Consider the following 23,130-nt stretch of genomic DNA (forward strand, 5'->3'; position numbering starts at 1 on the left):
ACACGCATGCCCCCCCCCCCTACACTGAAATAACATAGACGAAGGAAACTCTCTTGTCTTGGGCTGCTGTCACCCGGATTCAAAGCGCGGGTATTGCGGTCACAGCACAAAGTACTGACCACTATACCATCTCGGCGAGCTGGGACAGACTATCCTTAATTTTATTCAAATGCTCACGGTGTCTTTAATCTGATGGATTCATATACCGTGCTCATGAGAAAGTCACAAACCTGTCATCTACACACTGTTCCCAGAGCTGGATAAGTTATTCCAGATTCTACAGCTCTCTAGCAATAGTGGAAATCAGGCTACATAAATGGAGAAATTCTCTTCAAAATGTGGAAATATATTCCCGAGACGAGTCCTTTCTCAAAGGTCAACTCTGCTTGTAAGTCACCCCTCCCCACATCGCGCGGTGTAGCGGTTATAACCGTCTATTAACACACCAAAGGGCTTCCGTGAGAAAGCGGGCAGAAACAAAGCGATCTCTTTCATTTTTACGTTTTGCACGCCTGACGGGGTTTTACGGTGCTCTTTTCTACACTGAACTGATCATTTGGACATCGTAAGGCAAGAGAGACACATTTCTATGTAATCAGGAAACCAGGAATCCTAACCGTTAGGAACAAGTAATAGGTTTATTCCATGCTGAAAAAAAGAAGAAAGAGAACACAACGTTTCGGCCGTGGAGCCTTCTTCAGGTGTCACCTGAAGAAGGCTCCACGGCCGAAACGTTGTGTTCTCTTTCTTCTTTTTTTCAGCATGGAATAAACCTATTACTTGTTCCTTTGCAGCCTACGCATGCTGACGCAGCTACCCACCTGAACATCCTAACCGTTAGCCCGTTAGTGCCACAGAGAAAAAAAAAACGTTTCAACGAGATAAAATTGCAGGATAAACACATTTTTTTTCTTTTTCGTAGCGTTTGTGTTTTGTTTGATTTAGCGAATTTTATACACTTTATTTCTGACACATGAGTTAAAAGGCTGGTAGAGTATATTTAATACAAGAGCGCTGAACAACAATTTTCATCTACCGTATTGTAATGTTTTTTTTAAAAAAACAAGTTAAATGGATATATAGTAAATATTTTTTTTCATATAATAGTGTTTATGGTCTGAAAAACATCATTCATTATTTAACAGACATTTGGTATAATTAAAAAAAAATACTCATTCACGAATGTTAACATTTTTTACAGTAACGTGTTCTATTGTGATATTGCGCCCCGTGCAGCAATATCACCAGACAGTTTAATGGTCTTAGTTCAGGTGGGTAGCTGCGCCAGCATGCGTAGGTTGCAAAGGAACAAGTAAAAGGTTTATTCCATGCTGAAAAAAAGAAGAAAGAGAACACAACGTTTCGGCCGTGGAGCCTTCTTCAGGTGTGAGAGAGACAGGGCAGTAGGCAAAGGTAAAGTAGCGGGAGAACAAAGGTTGGGAGGGAGGAGGAGTGAGAGGCGGGAGCAGGGGACATAAAGAGAGGCCAATCAAGAGGTGTGAAGTCAGAATGGGTGCAGAGAGGTATGAAATGAAGCTTCCAATGAATGGAGAAAATTTGAAAAGAACAGTAGTCTGTCGTTAAGGGAAGGGAGAATGTGTGATCCTAGCTGCAGAATAATTTTAGTTTCGGTGGTCTTTCTGATGTATGAGTTTGGAAAACCGTCTTTGAGAACACTGGTGCCCGGCTAGCTCAGTCAGTAGAGCATGTGATTCTTTAGGTCAGGGGTGTGGGTTTGAGCCCCATGTTGGGCGGTGTCCATCTCCTTATTAACAAAGTTTCCTGCTCATCCTTGACCCTCTTACACCTCGATGGTACTGAGCACGGTTTCCAAACTCATACATCAGAAAGACCACTGAATTTTCTCCATTCATTGGAAGTGAAGAGAACAGAACTTAAGCTATTATTTATATAAATGTAGCGTGAGGCTTTAATGTGTTCTATAAAATGTTCTATAAAATCGAGGAGTCAACTGGATAGATTTGTTAAATTTTTTAGTGATGGGTCTCCGTATTTGTGGTTATCGGAGGAAAGCAGGGATGAGGAGGAAATAGGTGGCACCCAAGCATGTTAAAGGAAAAAACTCAGCATCTTAAGTGATTTATGTTGGTTTACAGTCCCTTTTCTGTCCTGTGGCTGTGATCCAATGACTGTGTTAAAACAGCCAGGGTTGTGCTAGCTCTTGATGGACTGGTATGCAAACCAAATGACAGAAAAGCAAAGCAATGTTTTACAATTCTGAAAGCTTGTTCAATGTGGCTTCTTGTGTTTTTATGACTCCTGTTATAGTGCTGGTCTTGCAATGTTGTTGGATTGTGCACAGGTCTCAGAAGATACCGTCATAAAGGATAAGCACGAGTTAGCAAAACAACACGCCAGCAAGCACTTCCTCCCTCGAAAGGAAGATGTTGGAACTGATTAAAGAACTTAATCTGAACTGACACAGGAGAGAGAGAAAATCAAAGTTCTGAAAAGTAAGCACAAGGCACACCCTGCTAAAGAAATGTATTGCTTTAAAAAAATGCTTAGAAGGTCAGAGGAACAATTGTTGTGTTTTTTTTTGCTCAAGTATTTTTTTATAAGTTTAATTTCCAGTTCTGTTAAAAATAAAACTTAACTTTACTGGTTATTAGTCGGTGTCTTTTGTAATGATTTAGCTGTAATGATGTCTGCTTATTCATCTGGAGTGTTAAACAAAATTAATGCTGCAATAATACAGTAGTGTTTAATTTCAAATGCACAGCTGCTGTTCTCATTTGTTTCATGACTAATTATAATTGGGTATCTCATTAATAACTATGTAGCCTCATCAGGTGAATTGTCGCCTAAATGCAATTCTTAAATTAAAAACTAACTGATTTGTCAGGAAATTGAGTTTGAATATAAATGAGAAACAGAAAAGTAATTGTATATTAATGTGGCCTACATATTATTCTACTGATCAGAAGTGTTCTGATGTACAGTCCTCTCCAGTTCGGGCTAATTAGTACAACAAGGCCGAGCCCTTGGAACCGGATTAAGCACAAGTTGAGCTGAGCTCCAACTTTGTTCCACATATTTTTTGCTGCAATTGAACTTTGGAGCGGGAGATGATCTCCGGAATGTACCATACTAACTTAGTACGCGGCTGTGTTTTAACTCGGGAAGTCCATTGCATTTGACCCTATAATTATATACATGGGTTTCTCTGCATACACTACCATAAGGGAGGAATGGTGAGTTAGAGGGAGGGCACCAGTTTGGTTCATCAAGAATTCACCAAACTGAGTAGAACTACAGATCCAACCATTCAAAATGTGCAAGGTATGCTGCAGTAAATCGCAGTGCTCGTTCCGCAAAGAACTGTAGGAAACCGCATGATGTATCGAAGTAGGGTGGAATATCTTGTAAAACCACCAGGTGGAGCTATGAAAGCTCTCATGTGCAGCATTTGGGCTGTTGCCAGAAAACACTTGGTTTTGAATCCCTGTCAATGCTGAGGGACAATCTTTTGTCCATTACAGAATTTAACAGTCTAAATGGTATATACAATTTAATAAGTTTAAGCTTTGTATTACATTGCTAAACATTAAACTGATTAAAAAGTACACTGAAGTGTTATAGAGGACACAAATTGTGTATTGCCTCTTACATTAAAAAAATATTCATTTTAATGTGATATGAAAGATTAATAATGATTGGAAAACATTGGAAAGGCTGTAAGCTCAAAATATTACTGTAGTCCACTTTCTTTCTAAACATCTGCATCAATTTCTCATTCACCCATGATTACTTAAACATTTTGCCTGCCCTTTTCAGCTATAGCTTTGTTTGAACCCATCTCCTGGCATGAGTTTTCCTTTAACAAAAACATTTATTTGAAAAACTAAAATAGTAAATTATATTGATTTGTTGTTATTTCTAAATATCACAACATGTTCAAAGTTAAGTGATTTATTAATAACAACTAATAATTTCAGACTGCTTGTATTCTAAAATTGTATTTTGTTTGGGGTGATTTGTCACTGTTTTCACAAACTTGAATTTATTAAACATCTGAGATAGGGTGTTCTATACCTCTGTTTACTTTCTGAAACTCCATCGATATTTCCTGTTTTCACACAGATAAGAATAAACTGCACGTGCAAATCTTTTCACAAGTGTAAAGATGTTCTGTGCTCAATAGCTCTTTAACACAGTGCGCATTATGTCAAATCTATAAGCATCAGTGGAAGCATTCTGAAGTCTGACAATCGTAAAAAGTTACCAAATAGTATTGGTGAAACTGTTACCTGTCCTGGATAAAGCGATTAGAAAATAGTTAGATTTACACATGAACTTTCTGATTTTAATGGGTTATGGAAGATATTAATAATAAATTACATTGGATGGTCTAAATGGAAAATATATAGAGGGGACATGTTGAGTCTTCTTTTCAGCTTGAAATTAACTTTTGCCTACTACTGTATATTCCATTGCAGCCATTTTAATGCAACGCAGCTCCATACCTCTCACAAAGTCTAGGCTAGGTGTTACATCCCACTGTGTTTATGTAGATTAGACAGTTCTACTGGGGGAGGGGAAGGAACTTTCAGTTTTCTGGTGTCATTGTTGGCCTTTAACATAACCCAACCAGCAATCAAATGTCCTGTTTTTTCTTAAGTTGAACAAAGACGTGCCACATGCATACGGTGTGATATTGTATACTTTTAAAGCTACTACAGTATAGCTTGTGGGAAATACATTTGTCCTGTATCAAAGTTTAACTTGTTCAGAGCACCCTACATTACAAACTGAGTGAATTCAACAGTATCGACGGCTAAAATGTCAAATGTTCCCAAAATAATAAGAAGTGAACGAGTTGAGGATTCGATAATAGAGTAATAATAACAATAACTCCTGAGTTGTTTCATACAATCCAAATGAAAGAAGGACACTTAAATAAACATGAAAAGACTATTTTTTCATTGACGAAAAGTAACGTCACACTCTCTCTTGTTTAATCTGATTGTTTTATTGCTGCACAGACTAAAACCAGAGAGAAAGAGCACCTCTTTCTTTGAAGCATTTTGTTTATCCTATCATGTATCAGTTTCCAATCACACAAAGTAAGTTTTGAGAACATCCAATTTACCATGCCTATGCGTTCACGGAGAATGCAAGGCAAGGCCCTTTTGCCTCTGGACCAGTCGACATTTACGGATGTGATTCACTCCCAGTCACAAAATTACAAAACAGAAGAGCGGCGTAGTGTTCGGCTCTGGCTGTCCCCTCTTTGCCGACACACTGCACATTCAATCCCCCCTCCTTCCCTTGACTGATGAGCAAAAGGTGGACATCTGGGAGAACTGTATGTGGCATTGGCATCCGTGAGTTCTGTTTTGTAGATGGTTAGAATTGTTAGAAGACGTGCTTTTGATCAACGATTGCTTAACAATCACATTAGTTCGACTTGAACCATCAAGCTCGTAGTTTTCCTTCAAATCTTGAAAGCTCTCAGTGAGAACATCATAGGCTGCAGGACGCCCCGTAACTTGATTACTTCAACAGAAAGAAGAGCAGACAGCTCCACAAATATGCGAGGCGCAGAGAGCGCAAGGCGAGCTGCACACGTTTCGGTGGCTGAGAGAGGGCAGTTTTTGCTTCTGCATTTCCCAAGTAAGGACGCATGACAACAAGCGATCGCGGTGCTCATCTACGACATAGTGGTGATGAGTTTTCAGTATGTGTTCTTTTGAACGAGCAATGAGGTTGCCGCCTTGGACAGCTGACTGCACGCTCTCAATGTGCCACGTGATGAGAATTCACCAGGCTCGTTCAGTCATTAGTCACATTCCATCGTTTGCCATAAGCAGACGCTGCGAAGTGATGTGGATATCAGTTCCCAGTCTTGTGGAAGAGGAGGAAAAGAGCACACGAGGGCTCGTCCGGGAGTTGAACCCGGGACCTCTCGCACCCTAAGCGAGAATCATACCACTAGACCAACGAGCCACAGCAGCACTTGCCATTTCAATCTGTCAGCGAGCTTGAGGATGGGGGAGAGGCGTCATTCGCTCGTCCATTCAGACCTTCATCAATAAGTCAAGAAAGCCGCAATTACACGACTGCCTTGCAGACGAAGAGCAGTGAACTGTGCCCGGTAAGAGGGGAACAAGCGGCACCAGGTGACACCGAGGCATAAGCCCCAGCGAGGGGGGTTGGCTTGTATGGTACAGCGCTTGCTTTGCATGTGGGAGGTAGCATGATCAATTCCCGCATCCTCCAGGTGTGTGCTTAGAGCTTGATGTGTCGAAAGGTGTCCTTCAGCCTGTGGTCACGCCTTGCATGGAGAGCATCGTGCAGCTGTCAAGCGTTTCGCAGCCACGCCCCCTTTTCATCTTCTCTCTGGCTTAAGCGTCACTCCACCACTCTCTCTTGACATTTCATGTCAGCATGTCAGAAGTCCAAGTGACATTTTTAATGGCTGAGTGAGGGCACGATGCTGAAGCAGAGAGGCCACTTCAGCCACAGAGACTTGTGCTAGGTGAGATCTGAAAGACGGACTCGCAACAGAAACAGACCAAAAATGTATCGGTAAGATCAAAAGGCAAATGCAACATTCAGCAGAGGGCGTCTAAAGATTAGGGAACGGGCGACTGAAATCCATGTGATGCAAACTTTCCGGTGTGTGTACTGCAGCTGGGCTTGTTGGCGTAATTGGTAGTGCGTCTGTCTCGTCATCTGAAGGGCCTGAGTTTGATCCTCACACGGGGCAGGGCTGCTTCCTCTCTTGCTCTTTCAAACACTTGCGGCAACTGTTCGCTCATAACCACGTCTGGAATGCGTGACCTTTACACGGGCGAGAAGCAAAGCCGCATCCCTTTTCTAAAGAACATTCACATTCAGAAATAAGTCAAGAAATTTGCCATTACTTTCGCTCGCTCTGCTGTCAGCCTGCCCATGTTGCCAAAGAAAGATTCACTCGGCGTCAACATGACCGAACAGCGATCACTTGAAAACAATGTTCCACACTCCGTAAGCAAGAACTTCAGTGTTTGCAGTCACCCGATATGCCGATAGTCAAAGGAGCGCAAAACACGAAGCGTCAAAAGACAAGATGAGTTGATGGAAAGAGCGTTGAATTGATGAGCACAAAAGTTCAGCTCGTACAATAGGCAACGAAGGTCCCAGCGTCGTCATCGCACTTGAAAGGACTGCCTTGCAGACCAAGGGCAGTGGGAGGTTGCTGTTTTTAGACGGAGGCATTGGGATGGTGGGCCGAGATCTATTTTTCTTAAGGAATTCTTCATCCTGAAAGATCTGTCCACAGGTCATCCAAAGAACTCAGGGAATCATGTGCTACTGAAGGGAGTGAAGTGCTGAAACACATGACATGCCCCCTTGATCTCACATGCACAATTCTGCTGCAACATGCACAGCTACCGTCCACACCAGGCAGTGGGACTTCAGCAGAATTTGCTACGCCACCTGCAATTACATATCCAGCTGCACACATATACATGGCCCTTCTGTCCTTTTCAGGATCTCAAAAAAAAGCATAGCGTGGTTTTCCTGCCACCTGATTGACCTCATCTCCCTCAGAATGTGCCCCGCCACATTCATTGCTGAAGCAGGACGGAGGCTAACGGACATGTCAGAACAGTGAGGTTCAACGATCTCTCCAAAATATTGTTGTTGTAGTGGAAGAGATATGTTTTAAATTGTACCTTGGTATTTCAAACTCTTTCTAGAATGTTATCCATTTCTATTTTATTTTGACAGGAACTGTTAAAAGGCTAATGACACTAGATTAAAAGAGAAGAAAGAAAACACAACGTTTCAGCCGTGGAGCCTTCTTCAGGTGTGAGGGCTCCACGGCTGAAATGTTGTGTTTTCTTTCTTTTCTTTTAAGCATGGAATAGACCTATTACTTGTTCCTTTGCAGCCTACACATGGTGATGCAGCTCCCCACCTGAACTGCTAATGATACTAGATGCCTGGTAGTTTGTGGTACTTGGTTATTGTCTTATGTTTGCTCAAACTGCATATGTGTTGTAGCAGCGAGGCTTATTAATAAGAAAGAATTAAGTGTTCTGAGCCTTCCCAAATGAGGCCCAATCTCTGTTCATCTCTGTGGTGCAGCCACAGAGAAACTATTCATGCAGGCTGATTTAAGGTTTCCTTTAATAAGGGACAGCTCCCAAAGGGGGATGCACTTAGCTAAGCCTGGCTATCATGATCAATGGTCATCCATTGGCGCCTATCTGTCTAGGGAGTGCCAGATGGACATCTGGACTGCATTCCTAGGTGTCAGGAGTAAATGACTCATATCTCACCTTGATCAACCAATCAGGGACTGGTAGGGCCGAGTAACCCACGTGGGACTCTGATGCCCATGGAACTTTCAGCCAATCAACGAGCTGAAGTTCCTCCAGGTAAAAACAGGAAACACAGAGAGCCTGTAGAAAGATTCAGGAGAATTCTGTGGACTTTTCTAAAGGGAATTCAAAGGAGAATTCCAGGGCAGGACGGCCCAGGAGCAGAAGGCTACCAAGGGCAGGACATTCTCGCAGAGCGCCTCCTGACCATCCTGAGACTCAGCCCGGACAACCACAGAACGGCCAGTGTGTCCGAGTGCCAGAACTTTCCTTTGTTCTAAGAGTCTAGAGCGGAGGTTGCCAGAGAGTAACCAGAGGATCCACCCGAGGTTAGCACCAGTAGCAGGCCTCGTGAACAGGTCGGAACTGTGGACAGCTGAATCACTATTCAGAACTAGCTCTTCATCAGGAACGAACCGGTCTTCTTCCTGACTTGCTGGGACCCACAGTCATCTTTTCTCCTGTGCGCAAACTTTTCTAGTTAAAGCCAACACTAACTAGCCGGTCAGTGAGCATCAGCAGCGCACCATCGCAAGCCGCACAGCATAGCCTGGCACCGAGCCAGAGAGCGTGGATTGGACAGCAACAGCCTGCAACTGTTTCTTTGAGTCTGCAGGAGATCTGAATCCCCAGAGATTGGATGAGTATTCAACTTCACTGCATTACTGCTCGAGAATTCAATTGTTATCCCAACCAGTTGATATCAATTTAATTCCTAAGAGTTATGTACTTGTTTTGAGTATCTAATGTAGAAGTTATAACCAAGTTCATTTACGAAACGGTCTAAATGAATGATATATTGAACGTATGTCCTTTTGATATGTGTAACACTTTGTAACTGACTGAATATATACCTTTTGTATTCTGATAACCCTCTCGATAAGATCTGTTAGGTTTACATGCATATCCTATGTATTAATAAATGTATCCTCGTGTATTAGTACCTGTGTGTGTGCGTTGTTTGAGTTATGTCGCATAGTTGGATTCTAAAGCCATCAAAAGAATCAATTTTGTGATTTATTGCTACAATTAATAATTGTCCCAGTAAATGCCCAAACCCTACAGAACTGGTGCCTTCAGAGAGCACACTACAGTGTGATTGCATATTTTTGTGTATTTTCATATGTCAATATTTAATTCACTCACATTCCTGTATGCTTGGAAGGAAGGCAGATTGGATTTGGCACAGGACGCCTGCTCATATATGTTGATCTTTGTTGGGCTGGAAAAACAATGATAAAAAGTGTATGAAAAAAGCTCTCCCCAACATTTCCCTTCTCTTGGCCATGGTTACACTGCCCTTTCTTTCTGTCTTTTGTCCTTCTACAAAGATTCCAGGGCTCTTTATCCACCATAATATCAGAAGCCAAAAATAACCATCTAATGTGTAAACAGCATTTGTAATGTTGGTAGCTGGAAGAGGTTAAGTATGTTTGCAAGACCTAGTTGATTACACCACAGACTTACCTTGTTTTTTTTTTCTCTTTTAAAGGCTGTGCTGGACTGTACCACTATCATAGAAGACTTTTTTTCAAGACACATCGCAGTTCCATAGTAGAATTTATCAATAGTAGAATTCCATAGGACATAATTTATCAACATCTAACATTACCCAGTGTGAGACTCTGCCAGTAAACCTCAGAGCATTGAGTTCTCCACTGGTGAAGATGGCTTTCTGAAGTCATGAAATCCACTGCTGGGATGCCTGAGAGACAGTGATTGAATCCTGGCTGGAATTAGGCTCTCTGTTAGTGTTGATCTGTGGGAATTATGTGGTAAAAAGGGAAAACTCCTTTACTTTAGTCACTTTGAAAGTTCAAATGTACAGATCTTCAGAAACCCCAGTCTGAAGGATGAAGCAGGTTCTGCTCAAGGAGTTGCCTACGTTTTGCTCCATTCAATCCAAGCAGATAGTCCAACATTTGCCTTCTCTTGGCCATGATTACACTGCCCTTTCTTTCATCTTTGTACTTCTACGAAGATTTCAGGACTCTTAATCCACCATAATATCAGAAGCCAAAATTAACCTTCTAACATGTACAAATCATTTGCAATGAAAGGAGGTGGAAGGGTTTAAGAATGTTTGTGAGACCTGGTTGATTACCACACATAGACATACTTTGTTGTCAGTTTTTTTTCTCTTTGAAAGGCTATAGGAGGGGTGTGATGGACTGTACCACTATCATAGAAGATGTTTTTCTTCTAAGGACACTTCTGTAGCGGCAAGGCGTATTTAAAATACAGGAATTAAGTTTGCTGCTCCCTTGCCAGTCCCTCTCTCCCTCATCTCAGTGCAGCTGGATACAGAGAGGCCATTCCATCTGGTTCACATTTAAGGTGTTTTTCTAGCTGATAGAGTTTCCTGATAAGGAACAGCTCCCAAGGCTGAGATTCACCAGCCACCTTAATAAGTGGTCATCTGTGGCGCCTTACTGTCTGGGAGATTCCATGGGAGAGGCTCATCCCAAGGTTTACAACCCTAAGGTCAGAGGTCACTGTTACTCATCCTCCACCTCAATCAGCCAATCAGGAACTGGTAGGGCAGGGTAACCCCACGTAGGTCTCGAACTTTAAGCCACTGAACTACCGTAGTTCCTCCAGATAAAACAGGCAGCACGATGCCCAGAAGGTGCCCCTCCAGGACGTTCCCAGACTCAGCTCGGACAATCACGTGACGGCCAGTGTGTCCGAGTGCCAGGACTTAACTTTGTTTTAAGAGTCGAGAACGGAGGTTGCCCACGCATAACCGAAGGATCCGCCCGAGGTTAGCCCAGCAGCAAGCCCTGTGAACCGCAGGTACTCCACCGTCAAAGCTCGCCTGATCAACGAGTGAACTACGGTTGGAACTGTCGACTGCTGAATCTCAGTATTCAGGACTTGCGCTACATCGAGAACGAACTAGTCTTCTTCCCATCTAAAGAGTGTGACTGGCTTGGACCCGCAGTCACTTTCCATGTGCACAAGCTCTGCTAGTTTCAGCCAACACTAACTAGCCGGTCTTCAAAAAGCATCAGCAGCGCATCACAGCAGGAATCTCTCCATCCTCTCCTTCTCGCCAGCCGCACCGGCCACTGCCTGGCACCGAGCCAGAGAGTGCCGATTGCACACAACAACAGCCTGCCACTGCTTCTTTGTGTCCGCGGGAGATCTGAATCCACACAGATCGGATGAGTATTCAACATTCTGCATTACAGCTCGAGAATTCAATTGTTACCTCAACCACAATTGATATCAATCTAATACCTATGAGTGATGTACTTGCTTTTGAGTATCTAGTGTAGAAGTTTAATCCCAGTTCATTTACGAAACAGTCTAAATGAATGGTATACTGAATGTATGTCCCTCTTGGTTTGGAACTCTTCATGATTTAATATATACCTTTTGTATTCTGCTAACCCACACTCTTAAGATCTGTTATGTTTATATGCACATTTTATGTATTCATAAGTGTATTAGTATCTGTGTGTGTGCGTTAATGAGTTAACCCGCAAGGTCGGTTTTCTAATAGCCATCAAAGAATCATTTTGTGACTTACTGCTACAATTAATAATTGTCCCAGTAAATACACAAAACCCCTACACACGCATGGAAACCAATATTTACCTGCTAATCCAGAATGCAGCAGAGAACAGTTGGACAGAAGGTTAGTATCTGTCGATACTGCATCACAGAAGTCAGTCTCTTCCCCCTCATTATGCAGGCTGACTTGTTCACGATGAACTGTCCTCCAGTGACAGTCAGCTGCAATCACTGACTCAGACATGGTGTTGATACACTGATGGCAATTTGGCTGATTTGGTTAACATGCTTTCCTCTTAAACAGGAAATGCTGAGTTCAAATCCCAGCAGTGCTTTTCTTCCTGTCTTGTCTTACAAAATGTATCACTATGGATGATTACATACAGCTTGATTTTGTTTAACGCAAGTTTTCATTTTCTTTCTGGAACAACTTGCTTTTCATGAAATTCATACAGCTTGTGAAAGATGAAATACAAATCTTGCCTTGTATATCGCAGGCTGGTAAGAAAAAAGCATTATTTTCTTTTTTTTAAGCTTGCAAATGGAGAAAAGGGACACACGTGAGTCTCTGTTAATTGAAAGGTTAGTGGTTTGAGCCCACCCAGAAATGCACTTCTCATTATTGCAATGTAAACCTCATCTCTACTTATTCGGATTTCTTAGCAAAACCTTAACCCACTTGATATTTGCAAGAAATTTGAATGTTTTTGTTAAACAATTAAGTATGTAAGTCAATATCACTGGGAATGGCCAATAATGACCAACATTCAAGGACATCATATTCAGCCAAGGAGTTTGATCTTCGAACGGCTAGCAGAAGAATTCTCTCGTTGCATCCTTAGTTAGAATATTTAAAATTACGACACAGATTTGTTGGAGAACTTGACAAGCAAAAAAGACAGTTGGACAGCATGATTATGCTAGGACTGTACATTTGTATTTTAATACTTTTGTATATTTATCTTAATTGTAATATACATGTAACCATAAATGCTGTTCTATGTAAATACATTTTGTTGTATTTTATCATATTTTAGCTGAGGGCACAAGGGGGTCTATTATACATTCCGAAACTTCCAAGACAACTATAACAGAGGCTCATATTTTAATATAATTTGCTTTAAAAGAAAACCACAATTTGTACGATATCATCCCTCAATATCGACGTTCAAATGAAGGATTTAAAGAAGCAACAGCGATAGGAGAGTACATTGATTTTGGACCAATGTTTGCATCTGAACAATCCTTCCTCCTGGAAAGAAGAAAAAACAGGTATGTTTTGAGTCTCATGATGATGCTCTTCTGGATAAAAAAAAAACAGTGCAAATTTGTTTCGGATGTATTTTGGATAAAATGATAACTGTCATCGAAGAGAAATTTGATCAGTTGAATGCAGTCAAAACTTTTGACATTTTATATGATGACAGGACGTACATTTAGGACTCAGTACCGATAACGCTGCTGATATTGATGGAGTAGAAATTAAGTGTATTGGCAATTTTATCTGAGGCAAGAAGTACTAGAACACCTCCTATAAAAATGTTAGGATTCAGAGCAAGAAATATTTTCCCACTTCACCCAATAGTATTGCATTAACGAGGCTGAAGCTGGCTTCTTATTCGCCAGCTTCTTCTTCTGCCTTAATGCTGCTGCTGTGATGTTATGCCACCTTTCGCCTGTAGATGGCTCTTTACAGTAATTTTTAAAAGTACTAATCAGGATGGATTACTGTATTTATCCTCAGTAAATGGGAATATGAAAGTAGTGACTATCCAAATAACATTTTTGTGTGAAACACATTTCAGAAAATTGTTAACCAATTTTCAAAACTCACAATAACACAAACACAATAAGTAAATAAAACAAATGCAAAACATAAGTTCACAGGCACTTTCTGCATATTTACCACGACCTTACCTTCTGATCATAAAAAGTCTTAAAATCTTGCATTTTACAAGAACCTTTTTAATATAAATGGGACATTTAGAACATGGCATATGAGAACATATGGTTAACCGAGGATGAGCAACGGGTGATTGCACTTTCTGCTTCTTGCTATAAACCTACCCCCTGGTTATAAAAACATCTAAAAATTCTGACACTGAAGTGTGAGAGACAATGGAACAGACTATCAAAATCCTGAACTTTAGGAAATTTTACTGTGCCAATTTTTTAAATATGACCCTGTGAACATGGCATGTCCCTCCTTCCTCATTACCAAAACATCTCAATGTTCCGACACTATGTACATTGATAATTACAACACTTCACTGTTGCATTTCTAAGTTGTGACATTGTGAACATGGCATGTTAAAGTATATAGAATCAGATCAGAACAGGCTAAATGCAATTCATAGCAATTTATCATTTTCTTACTTTCTAAATTAAAAAAAAAATTCAATGATTATGACACTTCGGTATGAGGTAAAATACCTTCAATGACAGAATAAATAATCATGGAAAAAATACTCACAGTGGACATTCATAGTTGTGATTATAGAAATGTTAAATATCAGGTGAGTAGCTGCGTCAGCATGCGTAGGCTGCAAAGGAACAAGTAAAGGGTTATTCCATGCTGAAAAGAGAAGAAAGGAAACACAACGTGTTGGCCGTGGAGCCTTCTTCAGGTGTTAGAAAGACAGGGCAGTATGCAAAGATAATTTTCTTTTTATCTTTGCTTACTGCAGTTTATCTTTGATGACAACATCAAAGACATTAAGGGATTCTTACGGCTAACAGCTCCACATCAACTTCCTTTTATAACTAACCTCATCAGATCTCTCAACTCCCAACTCTTCCAGTTTCTCACTTCAGAGAAGGATAAACAACTCAATCATCCTCTACAGAGAAAAACCATCAACACCCCTACCACCTCCACCAGTCCAAACCTTGTTGTTACTGTACCCTCTGACCTTTCCCTTTCACCCTTTTGCATCCTCAGCTAACATATTTTAATATTACAACACAATTCCAATAAATTGTACAGTATTTGCAGTTTAAAATTAAGGTAAATATGTCAAAATATCAAAATCCAACTGCACAGTGCTAACAAAACAATGCTTGTCAAGTTCTCAAACAAATCTGCATTGTATTTTTAAAATATTTCAGCAGAGGATGTGACGGGAGTATAAATGACGATTCGACGATTATTTTTCTTGGGTGAATATGGTTTTCTGGGGAGTTGCGATGTTGGGCATTATTGGACATTTTTGACACGTGTTGAACAGTCGCATTTCCTACAAATATTAAAATGGCTATGGTTTAGCTGAGAAATCCAATCGACCTATGCGAAAACAATGTTTACATCGCAAAGGAAACCCGTCCCTGGGTGGACTTGAACCACCAACTTCTCAGTTAATAGCCGAACGCGCTAACCGATTGCGCCACAGAGACTGACGAGCCGAGTCTTTCCTCGAATCAAAAAAAAAATCTCTTACCGTTTATTTTGCCAGCCGGTAATATTTTTTCTGCACTGATAACCAAGAACTGAATTTCATGTTTCGCAAGCTGTGTGAATTTCATCAAAAACAAGTTTTCCAGAAAGGAAATGAACACATGCATTTAACGAAATCAAGCCCTTTGTGAGTGCCCAAAATGATACGTTCTGTACTACAAGATAGGAAGAAAGACACGGCGAGTGAGTTGAACCGGTGCTTTTGTTCAATAAAGAGGCACGTTAACCAACTAAGCTACGGTGACAGGACTTTCACCACCTTTTACAGCCGCTTGGACACACCGCTCTGAGACATCTGCGTTCAGAAAGCGCTGAACCTGCTCTCAGAGCAAATTGCCTCTTTTACATACAGTAGCAGCCCCGACACTGAGAAACGAAGAGAACTGACTTTTATCCGGCATTTTTCATGTCCAATGCGTTTGACATCTCCCAAGGGCGACAGAGTTCTTTTGCAACACTATTTCTTCTTCTTTTTTATTTCTGTAAGCTTTGATAAAAAAACGAGAAATCGTGCAAGGGAAAAATGTTTTTTTTTCATAGAGAAAAGGTGCACCAGGAAATGTTGTGTTGAGAAGAGGTGATTTAACATGATACGTGAACTAATTTATCGGAGTAAATGCTCACCCAGCAAGGTCTGGAGACGTTGGAGAGTCTGGTGGATGTAATAATTATACGGTGTTGTGGAAGAAAACAGTCTTTCTTTGAATTCTCAATCAATGGGAATTTCAGTGCGAAACATAAACCCTTTTTCTGATTTAAAGAGATAATATTTTAAAACTCATAAAAAATCAGAAAACACGTTTCTCACTTTGAAATTTTAGAAGGGGCGGTATATTACTAGTAGCGAAGCTGAGCACCCTATGGGGGAATTCCGGTTATGTTTAATACCAGCAGTTTAATAATTAACGCATCTGATTTTGGATCATAAGATTGTAGGTTCGACTTCTACCTGCCTCATGTAAATTTTATTCAAGCTCCTCAGTAATAGATGTCTATTATGTAATGAACCGCACCTGAAAGCAAACATTGGGTCTGTTTCCTTTGTTTTCCAGCATGAAATAGCAAATCGTTACAAAAAGTACCTGCTAATGTCCAATAGCGGTTTTTTTTTAAAATTACATTTTCAGGCTTCAGACACTTTTTAATAAAACAAAAGTGTCCGGAAACTCCCTAACTTTCAGGTTTGCTTGAACCTGTATTAAAAGAAGTTATTTGAAACTTCCGGGATTCCATTCTCTGATGTAGCTGTATCTAAAGACGGATGTGATGTTTCGCAGATGTTAACTGTGCCTTCTCTCTTGTGTTCAAGGGTATTCGCTGTGTGAGATCCTAACTGTATGTCCAGTAGGGCTCTATTTTGTTTAGATTATCTATGTGGTGTACAGATAGAACTCAACTACATGGTGTGAATTCCGTGTTCAGGACGAGCAGAACCTGAAAAACTAAAAGCAGACCTCGACGTGATTTGAACATGCAGCCGTCTGATCTGGAGTCAGACATGCTATCTTTGCGCCACAAGGTCACAGCTGTCAGTGCCTTTGAATTCCCCAAAGGAGACAAATCAACTTCACACAAAAGAAATATCCTGTGAAGAGCGCCGCTCTTCCGAAGAGAGTCTCTTCATCCCAGACCACATTTTATTCTTCCTGCGCAGCTCTTGTGCAGGTGTTGTTCTCAATAACAGATCCAGGAACACTGACTGTTTTTCTATTTTTTTTTAATTAAGTACCCCATGGTGCAACGGTAGCACGTCTGACTCTAAATCTCTAAGTTCATTTTCAAAGTATATCCGAGTCAACTGATACCGATCAGGTTCTGCTGCTGCTGAACCCGCAGTCTTCACCTTAAAGTTCAATTCCCCAAGCCTTCTGACCTTATATGTCCATCCCTTCTCGTCAAAACTCGTATTTTCACAGGGTACCCTACAGAAATCGCAGTATAGAATGAAAAACTCCAGTAGATCTCGGCCACTGTTTGTGATTTTCCTTTAAAAACAAATTAATCTCCCGAAATTTGTATCACTTTCACTGAGACCAAGGAGTGTTAAGCTGTACATGAGTCTTTGTGGCTCGGTTGTTAACAAAAAGGGTGGTGGTTTGAGCCCTCCCAGGGACGCTATGAGCCTTTTAAAGTACACACCCGTCTCACTTTATCTCCACGGCCGGTCTTGTACCGCAATCAAATACAGAGCCCGCAGGGGGCAGTAGGCTCGCAAATATAGCTCACTGTGTATATAATGAAGAAGCAGAGGTTAGTTTCTTATCTGCGCGTTACAGGGTCTTATGCAACTCGTACCAACAGCTGGGGTTTGATCCCTGCACGGGCTATTAGTTGAAAGGCCATGGTAAATGACGTGTAAGAGATTTATAGATAGATACTTTATTGATCCCGTGAGGGGAATTAATCAACCCAGATTGTGAAGACAACTCTGCCCTGTCAAAAGAAAATGTTGTTCTTAAGCATGTTGTACTTTTGTCGTACTTTTTAAAACATTTTAACGGAGGATGCACGACAACTATTATACCTTGTGATACATGCAAGACATCTGTAAACGAAGATGTAATTACAGTCAAATTGGCAATTAACAGAAAACCACAATTTGTATAATATTATTTCTCTATGTCGATGATCAGTTGAAGGATTTGAAGAAACTATATAATATTATTCCTCGATATCGATGATCAGTTGAAGGATTTAAGGAAACAGCAGCTATAGAAGGTGATTTTAGTTTTGAACCCATCTTTACACCTCAATAATCCATGTGTCCTCGAAAAAAGAAAAGACAGGCATGTTTTGAGTCTCATAATGATCATCTTCTCGATCCAAAGAAACGTATAAATTTGATTCCTTCCGTAGTATTTTGGATTTTCTTACGAAGATCTCACGAAGTATTGCCAGGATCTATATTTAGCGTTCTGTAGTGATAACACAGCTGATATTGATTGAGTAGAAATCTATGATGTATAGACAACTTTATCTGAAGCGAGAAATCCAAGAATGCTACTTATGAAGTGTTAGGATTCATACCAAGATATACTTTTTGTTTTCAACCCAAAATGCTGCTATTGCATTACACATTATGTGAACATTGCCAGTTTTGGTAGCTTCTCTGCGCGAAACTAATTTTCAAAACTGAAACTAATTACAAAATTACTTAAGATCAACCATGACAAAAAATTATAAATCAGGACTAATATTAATATCAACTCATATTACTACAGAAGAAAAGATTTAACTGAAATATTAATAATACTATGCAAGCCTAAAAAGTAGAACAATTCAATTTATATAACTTTTATTTTTTTTATATTTTGAGAAATGGGCTCACACACCGGAAGACACTAACGTTTCTCTTCGTTAGAGTGTGTGAATAACAGTTTAACCCAAAATGTTTGGAGTCCAGAGGGAGGACTCGCTCGCTGAATGATCTCTCAAGAAATCCCTGGTGAGATTCAAAAGGTGTTTTTTCAACAGCCATGAAAAGTTTGATGATCTTCTCTGGATTTTCTGAATATGACGTTAAATTAGTTCAAATCAGTTGGTAGTTAACAAAACTAAATGCTTTGGAGGTACATTTAAAACAGCAGAGCAACACTGTAGCACTTCGAGTGTGCCTGAGTTTAATTGTGTAAACCTGTCTCTCTATGAACACGAGCAAAGAGTTCTCACTCAACAGAAGACTGTGATGTGAGCACAGTAACATAAAGCACCTGGAGATGCGGGGGATTGAACGGATTGTTATATGCTTTAAGTGATGGCTGTACGCACAGAAAAAAACGACAGTACTGATGATTTTTTTTTTTAGTTGAAGCACAGATTCTTTCCAAGATAATGGATAGAGGCAACCCAGTGAATACTCTAGTAGAATGTGGAAGACCGTTCACCTTTGTAACCAACACAACCACAGGAACAACGTCAAGAAGCAAAATCAATTCCCCATTTAAATTTGACATGTGAGGTATGTTTTGTGACTGCTTGATGTAAACCCTATGATCTCTTTTGTACTTGGACAAGTTATTTCTGATGGAGCGCTATCCGCAAATATTTAATAAGCTTTACCCCTGCCGATGATTCGGCGTGAAGTATCACAGACAACTGCTTTCACAGACAAAAACAGCTCACCACCACAGCCAATATTAAATGTAGTTGCTGGCACACTACAATGTGCACTGGCTCATAAGTGATTTCGGCAGACGTTGCTCCCTATGTAAAGCTGAAAGTGCCAAAGAGCATTTCTGTTGAGAAAACATTTTTTTCTGCATTGATGTTAAGCTTAGGGAGCCTGTCTTTTTGAAATTCTTTCTCTAAACACCGTGTGCAGCCTCCAGAGAGACTAACAAATATTGTTTTTGAGAAAATGTCTCACACATCAGAAGACACTAACGTTTATCTATGTTAGAGTATGTGAATAACAGTTTAACCGAAAAAGCTGTAATTGTGATTTTGCTAAAATTCAATAAATCGTCCATCAACAGTAAGAAATTATTAAGAAAGTAAGAAATTGTTTTATTTAATAAACTATAAGACATTGAGAGAGTTTACAGGTTATATCCTTCGCTTTGTCAATTAACTTAAGCGTTCAGGATCCAAGCCCGTGCGTGGATGATTGTGTTTCTTGAATCTCTTTAATCATCAAATGTTGTTGTTTAGTCCATCAGTTTTTCTCGGGTTGTACCATGGATATTTTATACACTCAATACTTTTCATGTTCTTTTGTTTTTTTCTTCACATACGGAAAAAGTTCAAGGTGTTCTTGTTGCTGTGCTCCACACCTACACGAAAGCACCTGTAACAGTACAGGACACACAGTGAGGAATTCGCACAGCTTTCAGCTTTCAGCTCAGTGTGGAGTCCAGAGGGAGGACTAGCTCGCTGAATGATCTCTCAAGAAATCCCTAGTGAGATTCAACAGGTGTTTTCTTCAACAGCCACTAAAAGTCTGATGACCTTCTCTGGATTTTCTGAATATGACGTTAAATTAGTTCAAATCATTTGGTAGTTAACAGAACAAAATGCTTTGGAGGTACATTTAAAACAGCAGAGCAACACTGTAGCACATTGAGTTTAATTGTGTAAACCTGTCTCTCTATGAACACGAGCAAAGAATTCTCACTCAACAGAAGATTGCGATGTGAGCACAATACCATAAGACATCGGGAGATGCCAGGGATCGAACCCGGGACCTCATACATGCAAAGCATGCACTCTAGCACTGAGCTACATCCTCTAGGCCGCAAATTGTGGAACTGACGTAAAGATGTGCATATGTTCACTGAACACAATCCACCCTTCACGAAGAATACCTGCAGTTTCCCACTTTCGCATTTCTTCTACTACAAAGTAAATTCATGGGAATAATTTATTTTTATATCCAGTTACATGGGCGACGGTGGTTGATTCTTCAACAGGGGAGAGCGTTTTTCTACATCCTTACTCGACTGTCTTTCAATTATGTTTTCTTTGAAATCTTTTTGCATCTTTTAAGTGCTAGCCATTAAATTACGCATAGAAAAACAGCAGTACAGTTGATGTTCATGGACCGATGCACACAACTCCAGTGATAAAGCCCTGTCTGTAAATATTGTAGAAGAACGTTAAAGGGCGAAACAACGCTCCAACCACGGATCGTGTTGCATCGTGAAGGATCGTGTTCTTATTTAATATGTGCTTTTGAATTGCCTTGTCAATACACACAGGCTTTAGAGATGGACAAATAATTTACAGTGGTGTTTGTAAACAAAGATGGAACATGTTTTTTCTATACCAGGAAGAAAAGAGCAGACTCTTAAACTTTAAGAGACAGAAACAACACCTCATCACAGCTAACACTAATTAAAACAACATCACAACAGAAGAGTGAAGCCTTGAGTGAATCAAATTAGTTTTCATTGGTCGTCTGTGTCTTCATAACTTTGTAGGTGAGAGAGAGGATTGCGAAAATGTGCGGGTGCTTCTTAGAAGTGTGTTGGTAGTACAGGTGACTTCCAAATAATTGAGCCGGGTTTTAATCCCAGCCAGTGCATCCCCAAACCTTTTCAAGATAATCTGTTATCCGGTAGCTCTTAATGCAAAGATAAAGATGCGAGTCGATCTTGAATCAGAGCTGGGTGACACGGGCTTCTGTTCTGATATGGTTGTACGAGAAACAGGAGGAATTGCCAATCTCCTATAGAACATGAGCTGAATCAGGAGTGAGACATTTCGCATACTCATGCATATGTCAACGCCTGACCTACATCGTAAAACTAACATTAAGTTGTCAGAGACATTCATTTATATACAAACAAGAGACAGACCAAGTAATAATTCTATATTAGTTCAGGTGGGTAAACCTGAACTAATAAACTTATTAATAATTCTACATTAACGTGTCCTTCACTGATCAGACTAATTGACATGGTCTGATTCAGAGCCTGTGCAGTTCGTGCTAATTACAACAAGGACAGTTCTGATCCCTCATCACCGAACTGAGCACAAGTTCAGCTGTTCTCCAGTTTTGTTACGCATGGTTTTTCATTGCAATTGAGTTCAGAGCTGGAGCTGATCTCCAGACAGTACAGTGTTTTGCCGAAATTCGCATGAGGCTGCAGACAACTTACCCAAAGTGTTTTCTATAGCTTTCAGGTGGAGTTCATTTATATAAAAGAACGTAAATGGTATAAACGCAACAAGCCAGACGGCAGTCCAACTTATAATTTTCTGACGCGAGGCCTGATGCGTTATTCATTACGCCACTGACCCTGCTATTGTAGCTTTAAAAAAAAACACGTTTTCTACATTTATGTCTGTTCACTCTAAAAAACTAAAAAAGACAAAGGGTTTGTGTGTCGCGCTAAAATTCCGTTTCATTTCGAATGCAAATAAAAACCGTTTTGTTCCTAGAAATCATAAATTTGTCACATCCTTCATACTATACTTCTCTCTTGTATTAGTAAAGCATTTTGATTTAAACTGAACAATATATGAAAGGTTTCATCTATACACTTACACATAATAAGTATACGAATAAATACTCGGAAGAAGCCGCGGCTCAGGTATTAGAGAGATTTAAAATCGGATCGGAGGATTTAGAGTCCAGACTGCAAACCAACAGCTGACACAGGTCTTTTATAGAACCCTTTTGATTTCCTCTACTTTGTCCCTGTGATGTCATTGTCCTGCTCGCAGCCGAGCCCGACACACTTCTGTTTTTTGTCGCTGGGCGCACACCCTGTGGTCCATGCGGGTCCTAATACCCCAGTACAATGAAGGGGACACTAAACTGTAAACAGGTGCCGTCCTTCGGCTGAGACGTAAAACTGAGGTCCTGACTCTCTGTGATCATTCAGGAGAATGGTGGTGGTGGAGGGGAGTCCCCATTACCTGTAAAGCGCATTGAGTAGAGTATCCAGAACAGTGCTATATAAGTGTACGCAATAATGATTATTATTATTATTATTATTGTAATGTAAAATGCAATAAAAAATAAAAAAAATATCAAACTTTGATTCAAAATAGATTAATGTAAAAACTGATAAAGCTAATGCTTTTTTCAGGGCTATAGCTGTAGCTGCGAGAAGGTTAAAAGTGCACAAGTGATCTGTCTTTCGTCAAAGTAATTGCCGGAGCAGTAAGACGCAGAGCACCATCCAGCAGCTGTAGACGATGTTCGGGGAAGAGCTAATTCTGTTTTTAGCACAGGGAGTGAGAATGAGCTCAGTCCGGCTCCCAGCAGAATCCATCCTGGTTTGGTTACAGTGCGTCTGAGGCTCTTTGGATCGTAACGTAAAAAAAAACAATTGCTCACATCGTGTGATTTCCACGACAGGAAGGAAAGATATC

At 40.4% G+C, this 23,130-nt stretch overlaps 1 protein-coding gene and 2 non-coding genes across 3 annotated transcripts in view; 1 reads left to right on the forward strand and 2 right to left on the reverse strand.

Moving 5' to 3' along the window:
* Positions 1-23,130, forward strand: part of LOC148665564 (antigen WC1.1-like) — a 589,159-nt gene that overhangs the window by 339,760 nt on the left and 226,269 nt on the right. The window lies entirely within an intron of this gene.
* trnap-agg (transfer RNA proline (anticodon AGG)) lies at positions 5,899-5,970 on the reverse strand. Its single transcript has one exon. It is a non-coding gene; the product is annotated as a tRNA-Pro (tRNA).
* Positions 15,175-15,248, reverse strand: trnan-auu (transfer RNA asparagine (anticodon AUU)). Its single transcript has one exon. It is a non-coding gene; the product is annotated as a tRNA-Asn (tRNA).

Source organism: Lepisosteus platostomus, chromosome 5 (assembly GCF_059453375.1).
Source record: "Lepisosteus platostomus isolate fLepPlt1 chromosome 5, fLepPlt1.hap1, whole genome shotgun sequence".
Classification (NCBI taxonomy): Eukaryota; Metazoa; Chordata; class Actinopteri; order Semionotiformes; family Lepisosteidae; genus Lepisosteus; species Lepisosteus platostomus.